Source organism: Papio anubis, chromosome X, assembly GCF_008728515.1.
Source record: "Papio anubis isolate 15944 chromosome X, Panubis1.0, whole genome shotgun sequence".
NCBI classification, from domain to species: Eukaryota; Metazoa; Chordata; class Mammalia; order Primates; family Cercopithecidae; genus Papio; species Papio anubis.
In genome coordinates this window covers 130,244,767-130,254,137 of record NC_044996.1, presented here as the reverse complement: position 1 = coordinate 130,254,137, position 9,371 = coordinate 130,244,767, and positions in this window count along the sequence as shown.

Sequence of the window (9,371 nt, the reverse complement as noted above, 5' to 3'; positions counted from 1 at the left end):
CCATCCCTGCCATACGTGCGTTTTCGAGAACAAATTCCTTTCTGAGCACTATCACCGCCACCATTACTGGCACCCATTTTATTAAGCTTAGTGTAAGCCTATTCATCCCTGAAAATGTCAGCTCCTTTCTGATGCTTTTCCCAAGCCTCTAGAGAACGAAATACTCTCACTTTTTAGTGTTAATAGTACTTTGGCCATGTGCTGGTATAACATTTATCAGATGATATTCAAGTTGTTTGCTGATTGCATTCTCCCTCCTCACCCTGATCCTTGATTACTTGTCTCTTGAGATCTCACATGGACTTCTTTCTGAAAACTGGAAATTGTATTTGCTTGTTAAATGTCTGCCTTCCCTGCCAGATAGTAAGCTGAGGCAGGATCTGTTCTTGGTAATGGATGTTCAGTAAGTTTTAGTTTAATACATGAATTTCTTTACCCAATGTCAGCACGCTCCCTGACACATATTAGACACCCAATAAAACGTATTGAAAGTATTTCATGGAGTGTACCTTATGCAAATTACAGTGCAATAACATCATTGAAAGAGCATTTTAGTTGTGGGATTTGAATCGAATGAATGAGTTGATGAGTAAGGCAAGAGTAGCAATAGATACTTTGCCCTGTGTTGATATTGATGAAGCATGGGAGAATTACAAGGATGAAGACTCAAGGACACTTAATTAAGCTTTATAATTTGTAGTTGGTTTCACAGATAACAGCGACACTACCAGATAGGTACAGCATTGCTTTGGTCTCCTTTTCATTTTTGTAATAGGTTTTAAGACAAAGAGGGGGGTAGAAATCCTGGAAGGTATAAATGAGGGTTAAGCCTCGTTTATTGAGCCCCTGGTTTGCCCCTGCCATAGTTCTGATCACAATCCACACTTGAAATTCCACCGTGAATCTTTTTTCAAAATATAACAAATATTTCTTATTTTTATCATCAAACGTTTACTGAGTGTCTGCTCTGTAAAAGGCCTTGTGGGGAATACAAGGAATATTAAGCATAGTCCCTGTGTTTCAACAGCTTTTTATTTTTTCTAGCTTTTCCTATACATGTTATCAATAGTCAAAAGAAATCCACTTTTCTTAAAAGGTCTTTGTGTTTCAAATATAGAATAGGCTGACCTTTATAAATAGATATTAATAGAGGCACAGTGTTGCTGAGTATCTGTGGGGAAGGGTGTTGAGGAGCCTGCAGGCTGTTCCAACAAAGTCTGAAAACATTGAACATTTATTTAAAGCTCCAGCTTCTGTGCTAGGCACTGAGCATTAAAAGGTAAATAAATCATGATTCCAACTCCCAAGGGTTCACAGTCTCACCTGGGTACATGACTTCATTTATAGTCAGTTAAATCTTAAGTAAAGGTCTCCATTTAAGGCTATATTCTAAAAAGTGAAAAGAAATTTTTAGAAGCAAGATTAAGATATAAATCTGGAGATGATTGTAATTATAGTGTCCTGCCTAAATATATGGTCTCAAGGTATGTCCTGAGAAAATTTTCTCAGGAACCACTAAAATTAGACTAAGATACTTACAAGCATTATCTTATGATTGCACTTAATAAAATATGAGGGCAATTGGTACCAGTTTTAGTATTAAATGACCTGAGATGATGAAGATGTAAAATAAATGTAGATACCATCTTCCCTTGAAATTCAGTTTTTCGTAACTTCATATGTAAATTAGCTCTTTGGGATAATTTTGGAGTGGGAAGGCAACAAATATGTCTTGAGAGCCTACTATCTGTGTACAAAGCACGATGCAGAGAAAACCTGGCACGAGCTTTACTTGCAAGGAACCAAGATGGAGTTAAGGCATATGTAAATGTCTATGATAAAAAGCAGGAAGTGATAAATGCCATAAGATAAATATAAGAAAGATACTGGGAGTTCAAAGGGAAAGAGTATTTCTAGCTGCCAGCATTTAGCTAGAAGAATAAGTAGATGGAGTCGTGCAACTCTTGGGAACACGATAATTCCAAGAACAACATGAATGAGGTACAGACAGGCGCTGTCCAGCAAACACTGCTTTGTGATGACAAGGAAAAGAGAAGGGAAAGTGGGCAGATAGAAGAAGAGTGGCATTTTCAATGCAGGTTAGAGCAAACTAGTGGAAGATCTTACTAAGGAAAACGGGCTTGATGTTGAGGTGGACTTCCAGCCAAGATCACATTTTCAATTAGTATTTTGAGACTCCTAACTCCCGATTCTGCTTCAAATAGAACAATAAGTGATACAATATAAACGAGAAAATTTAATGTTTTAGCTGTGATTTAAACAAGAAGATAAACATTTCCATGTAACAGAAACAGAACAAATATGCAAAATGATGATCAGGAACAAAGTCACATAGGTCCTGGATTCTGTATGTGGCAGCAGGAAGATGTGAACCAGGGTTCAGCTCCTGTAGAATAATAGACTAGCAGGGTTCCGTGTGTGGCTTGATATAGGAACCAGTTTTGTGAGAGACTGTTACAATGGTGACCTTCAATAAACCAGTATTCCATATTGGCAACCTTGTCTAATCCTCTCCCACATTGGCTCTGGGTTTGGGCATGTGACTGGAATGGCCAAAGAGACATTAGTAAATGAGATACCACAGATGCTTAATAAGTGTATATTTACTGGGATACGTCTTGTTGGAACCTTTCCTCTTGAAAGCCAATGGCTATGCTGTGAAGCTCAGACAAGACATTGAATAATGGCAAGTCACATGGAGAGAAGCCCTGAAGAATGAGAGGTCATCTTGGGCATTCCAGCAGTAAGTGAGTTCCCAACTTAATATAACCGCTGGAATGACTTCAGCCTATACTATGTGGAACGAAAGAACCACTTAGCTCATCCTAACTAACCCACATAATTATGAGAAATAATAAATCATTATTTTCTCAAAACACGAAGTTTTTGGGTGACTTGTTATATAGCAATAGATAACCAAGCCTCGTTGCTTAACTATCTCCCCTACTTGTGAAGAGACATTGAAAGAATTTTTTGCCAACAGTCTGGGGATATAACTTTGCTAACAGAACTGAGCCAAGCAACATAATTTGCAATTTTCCACTATCACTGTTAGTCTGGGGGATATAAGCACACACACACACACACACACACACACGGGGAGAGGAGAGAGAGAGTAAGAGAGAGTGAGAGTAAGAGAGTGAGAGCGAGAGAGAGAGAGAGAGAGAGCTCTCAAGATTGGTTTATAAACCAAAATTCAAAAACAACGGAAGACATATAATACTAAGAAAGACAACACACAAATGTAACAATGGAAGAAGAATTCACTCTAGACGCAATTCAAATAATTTTTGAAATTACATTTTTTAAAAGAATAAGAATTTGGAAATAAAAACATGCAGAAATTCAACACCAGTGGATATAAAAGAATCAATTAGATACCTCGAACATGAAGATGTTACTAGCATTTTAAAAACTCGTTATATTGATAAACTTTAGGCGACACACTGTTGAAACAAAGGTTAGTGTGGTGCGAAAGAGTAACTAAGGCAGTTACTTCTTTTTGATGCAGAATATAGAGGTGAAATGTCAAACCACAATCAAAGCTTTGTCCTAGGAAGATTGTTCCAAGAACTGGAGAAAAGGAAGGTGAAAGAGTGGCACAGCTGGAGAAGAGACCAATTAGGCTGTTTCAGTAGTCCGGAAGCCTCCTTGCAATTTAAAGTAGGGTCTGTAGATCAACAACAGCAACTGGGAGCTAGTCAGAAATGCAGACCCTCAGGTTCTCCAGACCTGCTGAATCAGAATCTGCAATTTAACAAGGTCTGGAATGATTAGTACGTACATTATAGCTTAAGAAACCAGCTCTAGACTAGAGGCAATGAGGACCCGATGTTTTCTCGTGGCAATAAAAAACAAAAAAGAGAGAGACAAGGAAAATCACAGGATATTGGGATTTGTTTGAGCAGTGTCCTCCTTTTTGTTTTAGCACCCTTTTTTGAAGACCATCCTCCAGTAGCCTCCTAAGGAAGAGTGCATGGGAGATGGGGGGATTTTCTAAGAACTTGGATGTCTGAAAATTTATTTTTCAGCCCTCCAATTTTATTGATAGTTTGGGTGCCAAATAGTAGGCCGGAAATTATTTTCCTTCAGAAGTTTAGCAGCATTGCTCTAGCCTGCTAGCTTTTGGTGTTGCTATTGAGAAGTCTAATGTCATTCTGATTCCTGGCCCTTTGTTTGAAATTATCATAATTTTTCTTTACTCTGGAAACTTACATATTATCTCTTATTCTCCTGTGTCCTGAAATGTCATCATTTTGTGCCTTGGTATAGGCATAGTTTCACCTTTTGGACTAGGGACTCAGGGAGCCTTTTCGCTTGCCAACTCATGTACTTCGAAATTCTCTTGAATTTTTAAATTGTCGATTACATCTCCTATTGTGTCTCTTCTCATTTCCTGTAACTTCAGTTATTCTGATGTTAGTCCTTCTTATCTTTTCACTTTTAATTTCTTATTTATTCTACTTCCTAGGAAATTTCTTCAACTCTGTCTTCCTTTTTTTCTATTGAATTTTTAATTTATTATAATAGTTTTAGTTTCCTAGGGCTCTATTATGTCCTCTGACATTTTCTTTTTTAATAACACCTTCATTTTATTTATTAGTTGTATTGTCTCACCTTCTTCCCTCACCCCCTGGCTATTAATGATTTGAAGTTTTCTTCTGTTTCATCCAAATTGCTTTTTTCTGTGTGTTTTACTCTCTGTCTTTCATGTTAGAAATTTTCTCTGGATGTCTGGGAATTCATGGCTGCTTGCTCATATTTAAAAGAAAGGGACAAAGGAGCTGATCTGAGGTCTGAGCCCAGGAATGGGGCTTGTTGACCTGATTGGGCTGTTCCATTGATAGTCCCTCCCCCAGCTAATTTTAGTTGTTTTTAGGTCTTTTCTCTTAGGCTGGTAAGATTCCCCCCAGAGAAACACTTTTCAAGTACAGATCCAACTGCCTGAATTGTAGTTGCACCTAGTATGTACGCATTCACTTAACCCTCTTGTTAGTTCAGCACCCTGCCCTCATGGATGTCAGGCATCCCCCATTCTGGATGCTCTCTCTTTTACCATAGCCAAATGACTAATAATCCATCTTTTGCCTGGGCTTGGAAGGAGCAGTCACTCCACCACAGGGAATGTGGGAGAAGATTGGGATCAAACTGTTTCTTATACAGATTTTTGGACTGAACCTCATTTTAGCACTCCTCTCATCCTTCCCACTTCTAGAGGTGCTTGGGACACCCACTTCTGAGCCTTTTGGGAACTCATCTTTCCCAACTTTTGGCTTAAATTATGTTTTTTTCAGGTTGGCCAAATCATTTACAACTTATCTGCGTGCTTTTCAGCTTTCAGAACATTGTTGTTTCTGTTGACTTTATCATTCACCCTGTCCTTGTGGGCTTACACTTTAAAAAAAAAAAAAAAAAAAAAAAAAATCCCAGGCCGGGCGCATTGGCTCACGCCTGTAATCCCAGCACTTTGGGAGGCTGAGGTGGGAGGATCACAAGGTCAGGAGATCAAGACCATCCTGGCTAACATAGTGAAACCCCGTCTCTACTAAAAATGCAAAAATTAGCTGGGCATGGGGGCCTGTAGCCTGTAATCCCAGCTACTCAGGAGGCTGAGGCAGGAGAGTCACTTGAACCTGGGAGGTGGAGGTTGCAGTGAGCCGAGATTGTGCCACTGCACTCTAGCCTGGGTGACAGAGCGAGATTCTGTCTCCAAAAAAAACTAAAAAAAAAAAAAAATCCCCTAACTCTTTAGGAGTATTTACTTTACCCAGGGCATTGGAAAAAAGAGAGAAAACAAACAAAAAACAAACAAACAAACAAAACTAACGTGTTTATGCGCTATCTCTATTTAGAGTCCACGCCAGCAACACTAACATTTTAGAGATATACCACGAACATAACTAGAACCCATCAATAAATGTATCCATGACTTTATTTAAATTGTGGAAAGCTGAAATTTAAATCATTGTAAATTTTTAGCTTCATTGGGTTACACACTACACAATGAAATAAGGTGAGGTCAGATGATTCCAACAATCGATCAAGGCCAGGTAACAGTGTCATTTTTTTATAGGGGTTCAAGAAGCAGTCTAATTCATTATATTTAATGTTCATTGATGACACGTGATAAAATAAGAAGTATTTTTACACAAAGGGTTGGCTAACTTTTTCTGTAATGGACCAAAGAGTAAATATTTTCAGCATTGCAAGCCATACAGTCTCTGTCCCCAAATACCCAATTCTGCTGTTGTAGAGTAAAAGTAGCCATAGACAACACATCAACAAATGAGCATAACTGTGTTCCAATAAAGCAGTATTTACCAAAACAACAGGCAATGAGCTGAAATTGGCCTATGGGCCATTGCTTACTGACCACTGTTTCAGAACAAACAATATCAGTGATAAAATTACCAAAGACAGACTTTCTTTCACTAAGCCATTAACAAGGGTCAAATAACAGAATTTTTTTGCTCATTTTCACTTCATAAATATTTTGAGAATAGATTAAATTGCTTTCTAGAGTTGCAACATCTGAATAATTCAGACATGCATATAATCTAGCTGAGTTTGAAAAACATGAGTTATGTAAAATTACTCTTCACTTTTTAAAGAGATAATTTCATTCGCTCGTCACAAAATCAATGTAATAATTTATTATTTATTAAACAGTTATTTATTGAGTACCTAATATATGCAAGACATTGTTCTCACACTGAGGATTAAGACTAAATTAGACAAAGTCCAGCTCTTGCTAACCAAATCTATTAAGCTCACAATTTTCACTGAACTATGGCTTTTTTTAAGGGCCTTAAAACGTAATGTTTGTATAATTTCCTTTATCAAGTCTCTCAGACAGTATTTTAATCTTCATTCAACTCTGATCATCGTGCTGCCTAATCTGTTTCCATCTCTAAAGGGCCTCCTGCCACACCGTTTTAGTCACAGATTTATGATGTGTGCTGTCACATTAATAATTCTCTGGCCCTGTGGTATAATCAGGGACATCATGCATTGCTGGCATTTATTGTGTTTGCTTAAAGCTCTTGGAGTTTCTCACATACTTTTATTTTGCAACAAGTTGAGAATTTTCAACTCATGTTCCAGGGCTGTTAGTATGACAAATATTTCCATGCAATGTCTAGTGAACTCTAATAAAGCAACAGGCCAGTTACCCCACCTCCGCCCTCAAGGACCAGACCCATCCTGACCCAGCCTCAGGGATCCAAGTGCAGATCTTGATGGTAATTGGAAATTAAGGAGGAAGCAGAGGGAGGGGTTTTAGAAGCACAAAGCCAGACCACATTGAGTTTTGGCTTAGCTTAGAATTCCTTATGATAATCTCCATCTAAATGGCAATTATGAAGCCAGAGGCATTTAGAGCCAAAACATGGTTTGAGTTGGTTTTAGGACAGATCCAAGGATCCAGTATAAGCCAAGAACATCTCAGAGGTCCCAAGCTTCTGGGATTTGCTCAGTCTCCCTTCTTTCCTTCAGAATAATTCCTTTGAGTTATAAGATACATTGTATTGTTCAATTTTTTAACTCTAATGAAATTATCAATTCTGAGATTTAGGGAAATAAGATTATCATTTACATTTGACAGATGAGAAACCTGAGGCTTGATGACATTGTTCAGGCTTACAATGTGTTTAGGTGGCAGAGTCTGTCCTTAAATTCATGTCTTTTCTCCTCAGTGATTCATCCCCTCTTTTTGCCAGTCGAGGATAAGCAAAGTAACTCCTTTAATTGTGTGGTATCGTTGAATTGTCTTCTGCACCAAATCTCAAAGGAATTTAACCAAATATCATGGAGAAGTGGGGAGTGGTAGAGACTGAATGAAAAGGCAAAGCAAAGAGTCGAATGCTGAGTATGTTTCCAAAAACTAAGTTATGTGCAAGCATTTTCAGAAGCCTGATTAAAAATACAGTAAAATGAGAAGGAAGAAGCCTGTTGACATCAAGGTCATAAAGTGAGAGCAAGAAGAACAGTGGCAGAAGAGGAGTGACTGGGTTGGCACCAGTAAATGACAAGAGCAATGACAATGGCAGCACAGTGGGGACTGGTTCCAAGGCCAGGTGAAGGTTAGCTCGTGTCCCCAGGGCAGGGACTGAGAGTTAAAGCCAGGGAAGCATCAAAGGACCTGGAGCCCCAGGCTTCGGAGAATTTCAGTGAATGAAGGGAGAATTCAGGAACTGCTTAGGAACCCTGGCAGAGGAAGGGTAGGGATTTAGGCCAGGATCAAACAATGCCACTACCATGGGCTACATTTGTTTACTATTCCTTTGTTTATCATTGTCTTTCTCCTTTTGATTGTACTGTTCCAGGGTGTTCTGGCCTGAGAAACCTGGGTTACACAAATTTGATCAGGACACAGTTTCCAGTCATAATGAGGTTACAGTATGGTGGGGAGATAAACAGAAACACAGCTATTTACACAAATGTGTTGTAAGTACCATAATGGGTTGTGTGTGTCTGTATACATATCTATCTATGCAAGATACTATGCAGGGATTAATTTTAAGTTATTTAATACATAACTTAACTCTGCTAATGCTGCTAAATTCCCTCTGTTATGGCAAAATTTCAATGAAGTCTATGTCACCAACAAATTAGATGTAGGAGTACTTTGAGGAAAAAGGCTTTATGTGGCCGGGTGTGCTGGTTCATGCCTGTAATCCTAGCACTTTGGGAGGCCGAGGAGGGTGGATCACAAGGTCAAGAGTTCGAGACCATCCTGGCCAACATGGTGAAACCCTGTCTCTACTAAAAATACAAAAATTAGCTGGGCGTGGTGGCGTGCATCTGTAGACCCAGCTACTCGGGAGGCTGAGGCAGGAGAATCACTTGAACCCGGGAGGCAGAGGTTGGAGTGAGCCGAGATCACACCACTGCACTCCAGCCTGGCGACAGAGTGAGACTCCGTTTAAAAAAAACAAAAACAAAAACAAAAACACAATGCGATAGCTGTAGAACAGAGAGAAGAACTGTGTTGCCATGAGAGTTGGGATGTCCATGACACTGAGATTTGAGTAAGTGCAGAAACTTGGAGCCAGAGGTGGCCAGAAGAAATGCAAACTCTCAAAGAGGTCAAGGGCATGGGATGGGGATCAGGTCAAGTTCCATTTAATCTCAAAGCACAGAGTGACTCGCAGTGGATTCTTGGGTCGCATTTGCTTAGCCTCATTTAGAATCTTAACCTTTCTGAGAGCTATTCCCTTGGTTTCCCAAAACTGAGGTTCAGTGTTTGTGTGTCTCCCTGCACCTTCCACTTCGAAATTCCTTTCTTTCTTTAAAACACTTTTTCTTTAGCATAAATATAGAGTGGAAACATATTAAATAACATAAAATTC